At 41.8% G+C, this 16,418-nt stretch overlaps 1 long non-coding RNA gene across 2 annotated transcripts; it reads left to right on the plus strand.

Moving 5' to 3' along the window:
* Positions 1–7,268: 7,268 nt before the first annotated feature.
* Positions 7,269–15,163, plus strand: LOC150066860 (uncharacterized). Of its 2 annotated transcripts, XR_016533764.1 has the most exons (4): positions 7,269–7,589; positions 7,680–8,040; positions 9,211–11,376; positions 11,572–15,163. It is a non-coding gene; the product is annotated as an uncharacterized LOC150066860 (long non-coding RNA). The 2 variants fall into 2 exon arrangements; XR_016533763.1 differs by having other exon boundaries at positions 7,269–8,040.
* Positions 15,164–16,418: the final 1,255 nt, after the last annotated feature.

The following is a 16,418-nucleotide window of genomic DNA, read 5'->3' on the forward strand; positions in this document are numbered from 1 at the left end:
AAGTATTCAGCCTCCACAGAAGATGCAGAAAGTCTGTGGTGGCCTTGGTGGGTGAAACTTGAAACTTGATGTGAGGATTAAAGAAAGCTACCTGTGCAGGAGGTTCTTGGTCACATGGAGCCTAACATCCATGTGATAATGAGGGCCAATAGTCAATTACAGAACTATGATTGTGGCACAGAGCAGCTCAGGAAGTCTGTCAGAATGCCTTGCAAAATGAAGTCATTTCTCAATGTGGAGTTTCAGTGCATCATAATGTGTGGTCTCTTTGATAATTATCTAGAATCATATGTAGAAGCCTTTCCAAAGGATTTAAGCCAGCATTTGTATGAACTCAGGCTAAGGGTAGCTAACAGAAATCTTGTGGATAACTTTATTCCCTATGTTTTCCCTGTGCTTTCTGAGTTTCTGAATGCCTAGGTTACAGACATATTATTACTAATCAAGTTTATCTGATATATAAGTTATCAAATAGAATATATCTAGGGACAAATCTTTTTAAAAATTTCATTTATTTTTATAAATCTTAGAGAAAGAAAATATATGTCAGTTCATATTGAGAAAAAATAATAGCATTGGCTTTTAACCATGTTTCCATGAGACTATAGTTCAGTTTTAAATTTGACCCAAAGAATTCTTCCATTTTGTTGACCTGATGTCTGCTTTGACTTTCTGTTCTCTCAAAGATGGTGTTATCTTCCTGTACACAGGAATTTCTGGACCATTTGATCCTCAGTATTTTTCTTTGCCAGTCCTGGGGCTTGAACTCAGGTACTGAGTGCTATCCTTGGGCTTTCTCAAGGCTAGAGCTCTACCACTTGAGCCACAGCACCACTTCTGGCTTTTACTAGGAATGTGGTACTAAGGATTCGAACCCGGCTCTTCATGTATGCTAGGCAAGCACTGTACCACTAGGCCCATTTTTTTTTGTCGGTCGTGAGTGCTGTCTCTGACATCTTCAGCTCAGGCTACTGCCCTACCCCTTGAGCCACAGCGCTGCCACTTCCCAAAATACTCCTCTTTTTGATCATTGTGCTATTTGTCTGTTGAAGGAAGAATAATAATATAGGGCTCCAAAGAAGAAAGCTACAGCCTCATGAAACAGCAGTGTTCTGAGATTAATTGGGAGCATAAAGGGACTCAAGGGGCTGAGAACAGGTAGAGTGCTTGCCTTGCATGTGTGAAGTCCTGGGTTCAATTCATTGGTACCACATACACAGAAAAAGCTGGTACTGTGGCTCAAGTGGTAGAGTGCCAGACTCAAGAAAGCCCAAGGACAGTGCCCAGGCTGAGTTCAAGTTCCAGGACTGACAAAAAAAGGGGGGGCTCAAGATATTAAGGAAAGTAAAGGTATTTCTTCTGAGAATTTGGGATTTTGATGCACACAGTGGTCATCAGGATCAGGAGTCCAAGTTTCCTTGAGTCACCACCATGGAACTGGGATGGATGCAATTTGTCATTGGCCTGGAAAGTAAGTTGTCTTCATCCTAAAAGTCATGTCTTCTACCTCTCTTCACTGTGGATATGTTTCTTCTTGATTTGAGGATGGTAAATGTCAAGTCTAGGCCAGTACTAACCCAAGTCCATCTTCTGCTCAATTCTTGCAAGGACTACATCTAGTGTAATTCTCTTTAGCATGGAATCCATGTACACCTTCTCTCTAGGGACTGGAGTACACAGATCCCAATTCTCTTTGGTGTTGGACCCATCTAGTCCAGCTCTCCTCAGGACAGTAAGTGTTATTTTATTATCTCTTTAGCATGAAGTCATATTTTTTCCTGTATTATTTTTTTTGTTTTGTTTTGCCAGTCCTGGGCTTGGGCTCAGGGCTTGAGCACTGTCTTTGGGCTTTCTCAAGGCTAGAGCTCTACCACTTGAGCCTCAGCACCACTTCCGGCTTTTTGCTATGTATGTGGGGTACCGAGGAATTGAACCTGGGTCTTCGTGCATGCTAGGCAAGCACTCTACCACTAGGCCAAACTCCCGGCCCCTCCTGTATTATTCTTTTGATGTGTTTCAATTCCTTCTCTCCTCAGAGTATGGGATTGGAGACTTCCACTTCACTTCAACATGAAATCCATGTATTCAAGCTCTTTCACAGGATACATGTCTTAGTTTGTATGCAGCATGGGTCTCTTTGGTTCTTCTAATCTGCATTACTCTCCATAAAGCTGTAATTACTGCTGTGACTCAAGTGCTGGAATGCTAACTTTTGAGCAAAAAAAAAAAAAAAACACTCAGGGACAGTGCTCTGGCCCTAAGTTCAAGCCCCAGGACTGGCATAAAAGGAATGAAACCATTTTCTCCCAAACGGGGCCCTATTTGTAAGGAAATGGAAGTACTGAGGTGGAGTACTGAGGGGAGTGGGAGAAAAATAAAGGAAGAGGTAACAATGTTTGACAAGAAATGTATTCATTTATGTATGTAATTGTAACCCCTCTGTATATCACCTTGACAATATTTTTTAAAGAAAAAGTGAAGTAAGCCAGACCCAAAGAAATGGAAGCATGTATGGTTTATGGTTCTTTTTTCTTCTTTCTTCTTTGGGTTTATTACCTCCTGTTGCTGTTTTTGATTTCTGTACCGTTTGTTTTATATATAAGTTTCCTGAGATGGGGAGGGGAAGGGGCAGCACAGAAATGGGGGGACAAAAGGGGAACCAGTTCAGCAGTGAAACCCACTAGACATTATGTTGGAAATGAACTATACAACTCAGAAGGGGAGGGAAATGGAGAGGGGGGGAAATTGTAAGAGAATGAGGGAGGGGTGATATTGTTAAAAAGGAAATGTACTCTTTACCTGCCTTACGTACCTATAACTCCTTTGTGCGTCAGCTATACAATAAATTTTAAAAAAAGAAAAAGAAACAAAATCAAAACCAAAATGCAGAATGGAGAGAGGCTTAACCATCTCTTTCTCAGGGTGTAATGTCCATATTCAAGTTCTTCTTGTAAATAGTATCCAGTGTAGCTTGCCTCAGCAAGAAACTTATTTAATACTTCTATGTCTCTTCTATTTCCCTGTTGCATGATATGCATTGCATGCAGGACTTCTCTATGTATAATCCATCTCTTTCAGCTCTGCTAATCAAGGTAAGTTTCCTGTGAAGGATGCTACAGCTTGGAAGCTAATAGCTTCTTCTCTTCTCACCAAAGAATATCTCTTCCATTTTCCCTCACCATGGAAGGCTTTGACTTCAGCCCCACTAGGCCTGGAATCCAAGTCTTCCTGTCTCACCCACCCACCCACCCACTCATGGATGGAATGAGTATCAAAAGGGAATACTTTTTCTCGAGCAGCTGTATGCATTGAATTATTTGTGTTTGTCAGTCATCACTCTGGCATGTTGGTACTCAGGGCAGTTCTCCATGGAATGTGTTTCACATCCTCCCTGAGCTTCTCACAATATGGGAAATGTCTCCTCCATTTTGGGATAAGATGTAATGTGTGTCCTGCAGCTTTCCTCAAAATAGAAAGTGCCTCTTCTATCCTCCTGAGAATGGAAGATATGCACTGCCGGTCTTACCACAGAATGGATTTCTTTCATCTTCCAGCCTTTCTAATATGGAAAGTGCCTGTTCTGTCTCTCCTCAGCATGGAATGGGGTTTCTTTGGATTTCCTCAGCCTGGAAGACCAAGTTCAAGCCATCCTCTACTAAAAAATATCTTCTTATCCAGAAATGCATATTTTCAAGTTCTTATAGTGGATCTATTTTTCCCTGATGTGAGGAAGGTAAATGTCAAATCTAGGCCCATACTTCCCAGAATGTATCTTCTTCTGCTCAACTCAGTGCAAAAGTAGTATACCTAGTGTAATTCTTTTTAACATATCATCCATGTACATCTTATCTCTGGGAGTGAATATATTCCAATTCTCCTTAGTATTGAAGCCATCTAGTCACTCTCCTCAGGAAGGTAAGTGTCATTTTGGTGTCTTAGCATGAAGTCATATTTGTTCTCTCTATTCTTCTTTTGATGTTTGCCCTTTCCTTCTCTTGTCAGAGCATGGAATTGATTTCTTCAGACTCTCTTCCACATTGGATTCATCCACTCCAGCTCCTTTATAAGATATGTCTTCTCCAGACCTGCTCCAAAATAATCCATGTGTAGAAATATACTTAGCATGTCATTCATGAAGTAGATTCTACTTCAACACAGAAGCACTGTTCCTGTGAACTCTACAGTATGAAAATCATTTAACCTTCTAAGCCAGGGATCAGTTGAGTGAGCGCAGACTATTCACTCAGCTTATTTGTGTTCTTCTCAGAAAGGTAAGTGTTAACTTAGGGTCTCTATATAATACACTTTACATTTTTCCTTCCCAGAGTCAAAGTTATCTTTCCCATCACTCTTCAGGTTATAATCCATCTGAAGTTGATACCAGAGGATCCTGGTTCTAAGTCAGTCCATGCTGAAAAATCTGTGAGACTTATCTGCAATTACCAACAAAAGCTGGAGGAGAGCTGTGGCTCAAGTGGTAGCCTTAAGAAAACAAAAGTAGAAACAATAACCAAAAAAAAAATCAGGAACAGCTCCCAGGCCCTAAGTTCAAGCCCTAGGATTAGCATAAAAACAAAAATGCAAAAACAAAACACAGAATGGAGTGAGACTTAGACAGTACTTCTCAGTCAACAATGTGTGTGTTCTAGTTATCCCTCTTGTAGGAAGAGGTTTAGTTTAGCTTGCCTGGGCAACAAAAGTTTCTAATATTTCTACTCAGGAAAGATGGGTCTCTTCTGTTTCTTCATTGTATGAGATGCACTGTATACAGGTATTTTAACATGTAGTTCTTTTTCAGCTCTTCTCACCAAGGTAGGTTTACATAGATCCCACAACATGAAGACAAACAGCTCTTGCCCTTCTCAGCAAGAAATGTCTCCTTCATTTGTCCTAACTTTGGAGGGGGTTGACTCCAGCCTTCGTAGGCATAGAATTCAGACCTTACATTTCCCCTGTGGATCAAATGAGTACCAGCATGGATTACTTCTATTCAAGCAAGTATAGGGAGGAAGTTTATTTTCCCACCAATCATTAGGCTGGCATGTGGGTTCTCAGGACACCTCCCCACGAAATACGTTTTTCAGCCTCTGTAAATATGAATCATCTCTGCTCTAGCCTCTAAGAACATAGAAGATATCTCCTCCAGTTTGGGGAAAATGCAGTATAACACCCGAATCTCTCCTCCGAATGCAAAATGCCTCTTGCGTCTTAATCATGGAAGGTCTGTGCTGCTGGAAAACTCATCACAGAATGGAGCTATTCCAGCCATGCTCAAGTGGATAGTTCCTGTTCCATCTTTCCTCAGCATAGAATGTTTTTTGGTTGTCCTCGGCCTGTAAAGTGTATACCCCTGTTCTCAATCAGAAATGCATGTCTTCCAGCTCTCTTCAGTGTGGACCTATTTCTTGCAGAGCTGAGGAAGGGTAAAAGTCAAGTCTAGGTTAGTACTGTCTAGAATCAAACTCCTCCTGCTCACCTTACTGAATGGTACATCTAATATTCTTAGCAAAAGAATACTTGCATTCCTGCCTCCAGAGAATAGAATACATATATCCCAATTTTTATTAGTGTTGGACCTATTTAGTCCAGCTCTCCTCAGGAAAGTAATCTTCAGTTCAGATGTCATGCTTGTGGAATCATTGTGTGTCTTCTCCTCATCATTGAATGCATGCCTTCCTTGGCATGAAATTCATCTATTCCAGCATTTCTCAGGAAGGTGAGTGCCATTTCAGTGTCTCTTTAATATGAAATCATATTTCTTTCTGTGTCCTCTAACTGACATTAGCTCTTTCCTGTTTGGAACATGGAATTGACCTCTGTAGTCTCATTTCATCGTGGGATTCATATTCTTAAGCTTCTTGGCAGGGTTCCTGATATCCAACTTGACTCAGGAGGAAATCCACATGCAGTATACCTACTTAGCGCAAGTCTCCTCTACAACCGAGAAGAAATGTCCCGAGGGCACCTCAGTATGAAATGCATCTAAACACTCTTCCCGAGGAAGAGCATCTAACTAAGCACTCTTAGCAAGGAGTATTTTTTCAGATTAGTTGTGATCTACTAAGAGGTAAGTGTTAATTTGGGGACTTGCCACTTTCCTTCTTTTCCATCCTGGAAAATCCATGGATTGTGATCCTCTCAGGTTCTCTCAGCATGGAATGTGTTGCAAGCCTTCCTTCTCTGAAGGGTAAGTGTGTGCTTGAGCACTGTGTATTATGGAATCTCTCTTCATTTGTCCTTGTCTTTTAGTGCATTTGCCTTAGCAGTTCACAGGAAATTGTGCGGATTCACATGTGTCTTCATCAAATAGTGTACCTAATATAGCTTTACCTGTTGTCAGGATCTCAACACAGGATCTATGTGTTGAAGACAGTTACAGTTGGCAAGGTGTGTGTCCCCTCCAGCCTTGGTCATCATGGAGTCTGTCTGGAAAAGTGCTTCTTGTCCTGGAATAGGCCTACCGCAGCTCTGATCAGCTTGGATGTTGTGGGTCTCCTCCAGGTGGGCACAGAATGGATATGTCCACTCCAGCTCTGTTATCACAATCTCTTTCACAAGGGAGATGTGTTAGTATTCCTCTTCTCAGCATGAAAGCATGCAAAGGTGCTCCGTCAGATTGGAAGATGTGCTTCCCAGTTTTACAAAGCATGGAATGCATCTTTACTTGAGGCTGTCAGGCACCAATGGTTCCTACCTATAATCCTAGCTACTCAGAAGGCTAAGACATGAAAATTCAAGTTCAAAAGCAGTTTCTGCAGGAAAGTCTGTGGGGTTTTCTCTGCAATTACCCACCAAAAAAGCTGGAAGTGGATCTGTGACTCAAGTGGTAGAGTATGAGCCTTGAGCAAGAAAAACTCAGGAACAGCAACCAGGCCCTGAGTTCCAATCTCAGGGCTAGCACAAAGCCCAGAAAACCAAAACAGAGAATGGTGTGAGACTTAACCATCTCTTCTCAGATTGCAATGCCTGTATTTGGGCTCTCCTCTTCAGTGAAAGTGTCCAATTTAGCTTGCCTCAGAAGGAAATTTATCAAATCCTTCTCAGCAGAGATGAGTCTCTTGCATTTCCCTATTGCAGAAGATGCATTGCATGCAGGTCTTCTCTGCATGTAACCCATCACTTTCAGCTCTGCTAATGAAAGGTAGGTTTTCTGTGAAGGATCCCACAGCACGAAAACCTTCAGCATCTGCACTTCTCAGCAAGGAATGTTCTAACCCTGGGAGGCTTTGTAGCCCTACAAGTCATGGAATTCAAATTTTTCACCTTGGATGGAGTGAGAATCAGCTTGTAGTACTGCTTCAGAACCTATAGGCATTTAATTCTTTATCTTGCTTGTCACCCTGGCCTGTGGGTACTCAGGGCACCTCTCCATGGAATGTTTGCTCCAACCTCTCTAAACATGGAATATTTCCCTTCTATTCTGTGGCAAGATATAATGTGTCTCCTGCAGCTCTCATCAGAAAGCAAAGTGCCTCCTCTGTGCTCCTGAGCATGGATGGTGTGTGCTGCTGGGAATCTCACCATGGAATTGAGTTCTCCGAGACTTACTCAAGTGGAAAGTATCTGATCTGTCTCTCAGTACAGAACAGGTTGGTTTTTTTTTTCTGTTGTCTTCCTCACAGAAAGAGTCCACTCCAATTGTCCTCAGCCTGAAGTGCATGTCTTTGTGTTTTCTTCAGGGTGGATCTATTTCTCTAGATAAGAAGAAGGTAAATGTCAAATCTAGACCTGGAATTCCTGGAATATGTTTCCTTCTTCTTGCGTCAGAAAAGAGTATATCTAGTGTAATTTTCATTATCCCAGAATGCATGTATACCTGCTTTCCAGGGAATGGAGTTCATATATTCTAATTATCCTCAGCATAGAAGCCATCTAAATTCAGCTCGGGTCAGGAATGTTAATGTCCAGTTGAATGTCATGGAATCAACATGTCCCAGTCTGCTCAGCATGAAGAACTTCTGTAGTACATGGAGGCATGGACTGTGTGGACAACTGCCCTCCTTGGCATGGCACTCATTTATTCTAGCTCTTCTCAAGAAGGTGAGTATCATTTTGTTCTCTGTTTAACATGGACTTGTATTTTTTTTCTTGTCCTTATCTGACATTTGTCTTTACTCTCTCTATGTATGGAACTGATTTCTTTAGTCTCTTTTCAACATTTAGTGTATCTATGGGAGCTTTATTTACACGATATATTCTGCTCCATATTTTTGTTATACCTAATCTATTTACCACACACTATATAACATGGGGTACTCCAGTCTTCTTCAATGTAGAAATGACGTTCCCTGTGAATTCCTCAATATGAAATTGCTTTAACTACTCTTTTATCATGCAATGTGTGGTTTCTTGTCTATATTTATAATATATTTTAAGCTATTTTTTATGGAATCCATCTAGTGAGAGCATTTGGGCATGGAAAGCATTGGCAAACTATCCACTTCAACATCTCATGCCTTGGCAAAGAATACATCTATTGAAGATCTTTTCAGCAATGTGTCTTCAGAACCAGCTGTGCAAATCAGTGTCTACTTCAGTTTTCTAGCATCTTCTAGACACTTCAGTGTTTAGCATCTTCTGTTCTGTTCAGTTCAGTATGAAGGATTTTTTTGTTTGTATTGTCATTAACAGTGAAGAGATATAGTATTGTATCCTCGACACGGAATCTCCATGGATCCTCCATCGAATCTAAATCTGTATTCCACATTCAATCTCTGTTCTTCAGTCCTCTCCTCACCATGCAGGGCTATGACTTAAGCTGCACTCTACATGGAATATATTGATGAACTAGTCCTCTAGAACAAATGTAGACCTTCTAGGCATGGAATGCATCTCCTCTGGTACATCTCAGCATGGAATATATCTTCTCCAGCTCTTCTCAGCCTGGAATTTGTTCTTGAGCTTGCATTACCTCTCTTTGTCTTCTCCTCACCAAAGAGTCCTTTCTTCCAACTCTTTGAAACAAGGTCATGTGCATTCCAGTACTGTAAAGCCGTGGGGTCAGTGTCCTACTGCTCACCTGAACATGGAATTTGTCATCGGCAATTCTGTTCCATGTTGAAGGCATCGATTAGGGCTCTCCTCATTATTAAATGAAGGTATTATAGTGCCATGCATATGAAATTCTTGAATTTTCACTTTGAGACTATCACACACTCATTAGTTTCTTCTTTATGAAGCATGAAATGAAAGTTTCCCATCTCTCCTCAGCTTGGAATCCATCTAATACGGCTTTCTTCCACATGGGATGTGATCTACACAGATTCTCTGAGCATGGGATGTGTCTGTAGTTTTCTACATCAGAAAGGTAAGTGTCTGCTTTAGCATCCTTCAACATGGCTTGTATGTTTCGCATTTCTCCTTGGCATGGAATACATTTGCTCCAGACTGTTTTATTGGGAAGAAATGTATCAAGCCCCATTGTCTTGATTAAGGAATACAGCAACCCCAGGAACACATATCTGATCCCTGTCCTCAGGATGTCAGCCTTGCATGTGTTAAAGCGCGAGGTGTGCTTCAACTACAGATATTCTCAGTATGGGCTCTGGCTAGATCAATGCTCCTTGTCATGGAATATGTCTACTGCACCTCTGATCAAGTCTAGCTCAGAATGGAATGGGTCTTCTTCAACTTTTGTCATCATTAAGTTCATTACTTATTTACTACAGGTATCCCCAGCCTGTAATGTGTGTTACCATTTCCTTTTTTCGGCATGAAATGCATCCACAGGTGCTCACTCAGTTTTTATAATGTAGTGAGAATGAATCAGCTGGGGATGAGTATAAATATGTTTTCCACATGGATGGGACCCTTCAGTTCTCATCATTTAATGCAGTTCCCATGACTATCTTCAGCACAGTATTCATGTAATCCAGCTGTGTGCACCAGGGAATACATCTTCTTCAGTTCTCTTCCCTGAGAAACTTCTCTCCTTCTGTGCTCAGTGTTAAATACTATCCCCAAAGTTATTATTAGCACACAACCCACCCAATCCAGCTCTGCCAAGCAAAATAGGTCTCAACACTAAGATTGTCCTGGATGGAGTATGGACTTCGGTTTTTCTTAGCTGGAATGGATCGGCTCCAGTTCTCAGTAAGGTAAGTGACTACTTTAGCAAGCTCTAACATGGAAGTGTATCTACCACATTTCTTCTCAGCTTGGACTACACCCAGTTGGGCTGCCTTTTGCTTGGAATTTCTCCACTAATTCTCCTAGTACGGCATATCTTTCAGGCATCTCTTATCAGCCAGCCAAGTTTCAAGTGTGGCATTGTTGAATATTCAGTTGCAAATACCATGCTACTTGGCCTGAAATACATTGACTATTGCTCTCCTGAGCATGGAATGCAACTTTTCTAACCCATCTCAAGCCTGGAATTTATTTCTAATCTTGTTGTCCATGTTCTCAACATCTGCAGTACCTCTCAGCATGAAATGTGATTACTCCATCTCTATTCTGTATAAATTACAGCCACAGGTGCTGTTTTAGGAAAAGTCTGCTTTCCAGCTGTACAATGCCTGCACTGAATCCCCTCCAATCCACTTAAGACTCCTAACTTCCTGTCACTTGGGAAATTGTGTAATTGAGTGCTCCACAGCAGAGAATGGATCTTGTTTAAGCACTCATTAGCTTGGAGTGTATATACTCCAAGTAAACATGCATTGTGTTTCTCCAGCTTTCCTCCCCTTCATATGTGTTCACCCTCCTCTCCTCAACGTGAAATATCTCTCATGTTTAATCAGCCTGGAATATGTGTCCTTATGTTTTGTACATGTGGAATATGTCTCTTGAGTCTTGGGCATGGTGACTATGTTCTCCCAATTTGGGGACCATGGAATCTATTCAAGGTTAGGTCCAGGATTTCCTAGCATAGAGGATGCCTCCTCCATTTTCATGAAGATGCAAAGTGACTGCTGAAGTTCTGCAGGAATGATGCTCTGTGAGGCTTCCTCATGTGGAATCTGGCTGGTCTAGCCCCTCTGAGCTTGAAATGTGTCTACTCCTGTGCATGGTCTATAATGAATCTACTCCTCAAGATGGCATCCATGTTTCCCAGTTCTCCTGAGGCTGGAGGATGTCAAGGCCAGAACTGTACAGACTGAAGGCCATGACCATTTACTCACTCCAGAAAGGAATATATCCACTCTAATTTTTCTCAGCTTTGACTGCATCTTCCACTGCTCTCTAGAGAATGAAATGGATGTGTTTCCAGTCTCTTAAGCATGGCAATCAAGGATTCTAGTTCTCTGTAGGAAGGTAATATTGTCTTAAGGATTCTTCATCATGGAAAATTTGCTCCAACTTCCTCAGCATGGGATACATGTGCTCCTGCTCTCCTAGGCATGGAATTCATCTATTCCAGCTCTCCTCAGGAAGGTAAGCATTTATTTGGACCAAGCATTTCTTAGCAGGGAGCTATCGATTCCATATCTTCATGCAGGATTGAATTTTTTCTTCTTTCCTTCCTTCTTTCCTCAGAGCATAAGATCTATGCCTTCAGTCTGTCTGCTAAATTCAATCAATATATTCTAGTTAATTCTTCACTGTCTATATTTACTTGCCTCTCTGCAGGATAGAATGAAGCTATTGTCACTCTTGGTAGCACAGAAAACTGTAAGTACAGCTCTACTCAAAAGTAAATGTCTCCAGCTATCTTCTTTGTGGAATCTGTCCACTCCAGTTGTAATCAGAATGGAATGTGTCTAATGTAGCTCTCCTAAGGTAAGTAAATTCTAATTCAGCATGGAATCCATTTCTACCATGTGTTTATAGAGTATAGAATGTGTTTACTGTTATCTTTCTAGAGAGACATGAATGTGTCTCTTTGAATTCTCCTCATAATGGAATGATGGACTGGTATTTGCAACATGGCTTGAGACCAGTTCCTGTCTCCTCTCCTCTTGAAATGCATATCAACCAACTGTCTTCACTGAGCAATGTGTCTACTCAGCTGCCTTGAGCGAAGAAAGCTCCTCCTGCATCTCTCCAAGCATGGATATTTTGTCCACTTGCTATTTTCTATGAGCATACTACTCTATCTCTTCTCAGCATGGAGTGAACATGGAGTGTATCTCCACAGATTCTCCTAAGCATGGAACTTCTAAATAAACTCTAGTCTCCACCATTGGTTTCTAGTCTATCACTTCACAGCTTGGAATCTGTCTTTTGCATGTCCTCTCAGCTTTTGGAATGCTTTGCCTTCAGCTTTCTTCAAGAGGTTCTTGATAAAGCTGAGACTCTCTGTGTGGCATGTATTTAAAGTAGCTCTTGGCAGCAAGATAAGAGACAGCTCTAGCATTCTCCACTATGGACTCAAACAAGTAGGGCCCTCTTTTCCATGGATGGGGTGCATCTACCTCATCTCTACTTAGCATGGGATATGTCAACACCATATCTACTCAGGAGGAGTGTGAATTACATGGAATGTGTACATACTATGTCTTGTCCTGATGATATCAATCTTCCCATGAGAGCTCTTCTCAATCATGAGATATGCCTGCTCCTGCTCATCTCAGCAGAGCTCATTGAGGATGGAAGGTATCATTTCTGGCACATCTTGTAAAGTCCACTTCAGAATGGAGTGAGTCTCCAGAAGCTCTCTTCAGCATGGAATGCATTTATTCTAGCTCTCCACATCAGGGAATGTTTCTGTTGCTGCTTTTTCTTAGGAGAGAATGTGTTTCTCCAGTTGTCTTCTACATGGAATATATTTCCTTCCAGCTCTTTTCCACATGAAATGTGTGTTTACCAAAGCTACTCATTATGGATGTCTTTCTTCTGTTTAGCGTGAAATCTATTTACTCCAACTCTGCTAAGCAAGATTGACTAGTCAAACACTCTGTGGAATCAACTATCTTCTGCTCTTCTCAGGATGGATTATATCTGCTCTGTTCCTGCTTCTGTCACCATGCAAGTCTTTCATTCGAGCTCTCCTAGGTGTATAGCTAGGAAGGAGATACACCTCTCCTAGTTCTCCTTAAGGTCTATAATGCACAGGATTCTTCAATAGCTCTTTACCATGAAGTAGGTCACCTCCAGTTGTGTTATATAATGAATATATGGTTTTGAAGTCCAAACATGAACATGAGGCATGTTAGTTTTCTATGGGATATGTCTCCTCTAGTTTGCTTCAGTGTTCACTGTATCTCCTCATACTCTCCTCTGGATGGAATATGTCCCCTCTGATTCTCTTCGGCTTAAATGCATCTCTACCAATTCTCTTATGGGTAGATGTAATGGACTTCAGGTCTTACAGACCTGAATATCCAGAGGAAATTCAATGTCAACTCCTAGGCTACACAGCCTGAAATAAATATGTTGCTCACTCAGCTCAGCATGGGATGTATCTATGCCTGCTCTTTAGAGAATGGAATGCATGTATTCCAGTGCTTCTCTTCATTGAGATCATCCTCCAGCTCTCCTCAGAGAGGTAAATGTGCACACCAGGTTTCTTTATCATGGAACCATCATGCCCTCTCCTCAGCATAGAATACACTGCAGCAACTCAGTTTGTCCTGGAATCCATCTATGTGAGCTCTGCTTACTAAGGTAAGTGTCAACTCAGGGTCTCTTAAGCATGGATTAGTATCCTTCCTCATTCCATATTCCTTATTTCCAATGAATCTCTTCCATCTCTCCTCAGAATAAAGTGCTTGCCTAGCATGCATGAAGCCCTGGGTTCGAATCCTTGGTATCACATACACAGAAAAAGCTGGAAATGGTGCTGTGGCTCACATTTTTTTTGTAGAGTACTAGCCTTGGGAAAGTCCAAGGATAGTACCCAGGCTCTGATTTCAAGCCCCAGGACTGGGAACGAAAAAAGAATAGAATCAGTGTCTTGAAGCTCTCTGCCTGGTGGAATTGGTCTCCGTGTATTATTTGAGTATGAGATATGACAACACCAATGACAACACCATCTCTACTCAGCATGGATTATGTGAATTCGGTTTCTCCTTGGCATGGATCCATTTATTACAGCTCTCTTAAGCAAGGTATATGTCCATTCCAGAATTGTGTTTAATACATGTGAAATCTGTCATGAAATGCATTTCTTTTAGCAGGTGTCAGCAAGGAATGTGTCAGCTCCACTTCTAATCATCAAGGAAGATACCTATTCCAGCTCTTCTCAGCATGAATTCTTCTAGACATGATCTCAGCGTGACATGTGTTTTAAGCAGCTCTTGTGGCCTGAACTATATCTATCTACTGCAGCACTTTTCAGCATGAGATCTGTCTACTGCTGCTCTACTCAGTGTGTTTGAGCAGCTTTTTGCTTACTCAAGTGATCCCTAGGCCCTTCAGGAGCCTTGAAGCTACCCTCCTCCTCACAGAATGTGATCTACTCAGTTCCCCTCACCATGGGGTATGTCTTTAGCTTTCATCCGCAGAAAGGTAAGTGTCTGTTTTAATGCCCTTAAGCACGGTATGTTTCCTGAACATTTTGACTTGGCTTAGAATGCATTTGCTGCAGGCAGATTTCTCAGGAAGAAAAGTGTTAAATCCAGTTGTCTTCATGAAAGAATGCACCTACTCTATGTATGCCTTTTGGGATCCATGTCCTCAGAATGCCAGCGTGGCATATAGTAAAGGCTTTTCTCCTTAGCAAGATATACATCAACTCCACCTTTGGTCACAAGGGAGTCTGGTTGTTCAGTGTTCCTTGTCATGGAATATGTCTATTGCACCGCTGATAAAACCCAGCGCAGAATGAAATGTGTCTTCTCCAAGTATTATCATCATCCAGTTCATCACACATTTACAGCGCAGGTCTCTCCAGCTTGTGATGTGTGTTACCATTCCTTTCTCAGCATGAAATGCATCCACAGGTGTCACTCAGAATGGAAGGTCATCTACCCACCTGTACCAAGCCTGGAAAACATTTTGCACATTTTTTATAATGTGGTGAGAATGAATCAGCTCTCCTTGTCTGGGAATGTGTATACATATGCTCTCCAAATGGAATGAGATGCCTCTAATTTTTCTGTGCATTTAACGCATTTTCTGTGACTATCTTCGGCATAGTATGCATATGATCCAGCTGTGTTCACCAGGGAATACATCTTCAGTTCTCTTCCCTGGGAAATTTGTCTCCTCCTGTGCTCAGTGTTAAATACTGTCCCAGAAGTTGTTATTAGCACAGAACCCATCCAATCCAGCTCTGCCAAGCAAGATAGGTCTCAACACGAGGGCTGTCCTGGATGGAGTATGGGCTTCTGTATTTCTCATATGAAATGTATCTGCTCCAGTTTTCCTCTATAAGATTGGTGTTTACTCGAGCAACCTTTAGCATGGAGTGATGTCTACCACATTTCTCCTCAGCACCCAATCAGGGTGTCTTTTGCTTGGAATTTCTTTGCTCTGGCTCTCAGTATGGTATATCTTTTTTTTTTCTTTTTTGCCAGTTCTGGGCCTTGAGCTCAGGGCGTGAGCGCTGTCCTTGGACTTTCTCAATGCTAGAGCTCTACCACTTGAGCCACAGCACCATTTTCAACTTTTTCTACATATGTGGTACCGAGGAATCGAACCCAGGCCTTCATGCATGCTAGGTAAGCACTTTACCGCTAGGCCAAACTCCCAGCCCCAGTATGGCATATCATTAAAGCAGCCCTTGTCAGCCAAATAAGTTTCAAGTGTGGAATATTCAATTGGCTAATGCCATGCTAGTTGGCTTAGAGTACCTTTACTACAGCTTTCCTGAGCATGAGATGCAACTTCTCTAACCAGTCTTGGCATGGTATCTATTTCTTACCTTGTCATCCTGTAACAGGTTCCCAATGTGTGTTCTGCTCCTCCGTATGCAGTGTGGTTCAGCTGTACTATGTGTGAACTGCAGCCACAGGTGCTATTTTAGGAAAGGTCTATGTTCCAGCTAGATAGTGCCTGAAACACCTCTCCTCCAATCGCACTTGAGAATCCAGTGAGATTTATCCAGATATCCGCATTTTGGAAATTATATAATTGAGTTCTCAGCAAAGAATGGCTCATGTTCTTGCACTCATCAACCTGGATTATTGTACTGTAGTTCAGCTCATCATGCAATGTTTCTCCAGCTTTCCTTCATGGTATATGTTCCTCCACCATTCCTCTTTGTAGAATGCCTCTCCTCATCTTTTCTCAGCCTGGAATATGCCTCCTCCAGTTTGGGGCATGAGGAGTATGTCTTCTCAGCAAGGAATGTATCTCCTCCATTGTCATGGGCATGAAACGTGCACTGCAGGTCAGCTCGGCATGGATGGGGCTCCTCTAGCCTTCTTTGTGTGGATTTTATGTGTTTCAGCCCCTCTCAGCATGGAATGTATCAACTCCAGTTAATAGCCTAAAGTGCATCTCTCCCAGCACTCTCTAATCCATTTTATCCTAATTTCCCTAAGGAAGGAAAAACGTAAAAGTCAGGTCTGTACTACCCGAAGTCTGTATTT

This window comes from Megascapheus bottae, chromosome 2 (genome assembly GCF_031878675.1).
Source record: "Megascapheus bottae isolate mThoBot1 chromosome 2, mThoBot2.hap1, whole genome shotgun sequence".
Taxonomy (NCBI): domain Eukaryota; kingdom Metazoa; phylum Chordata; class Mammalia; order Rodentia; family Geomyidae; genus Megascapheus; species Megascapheus bottae.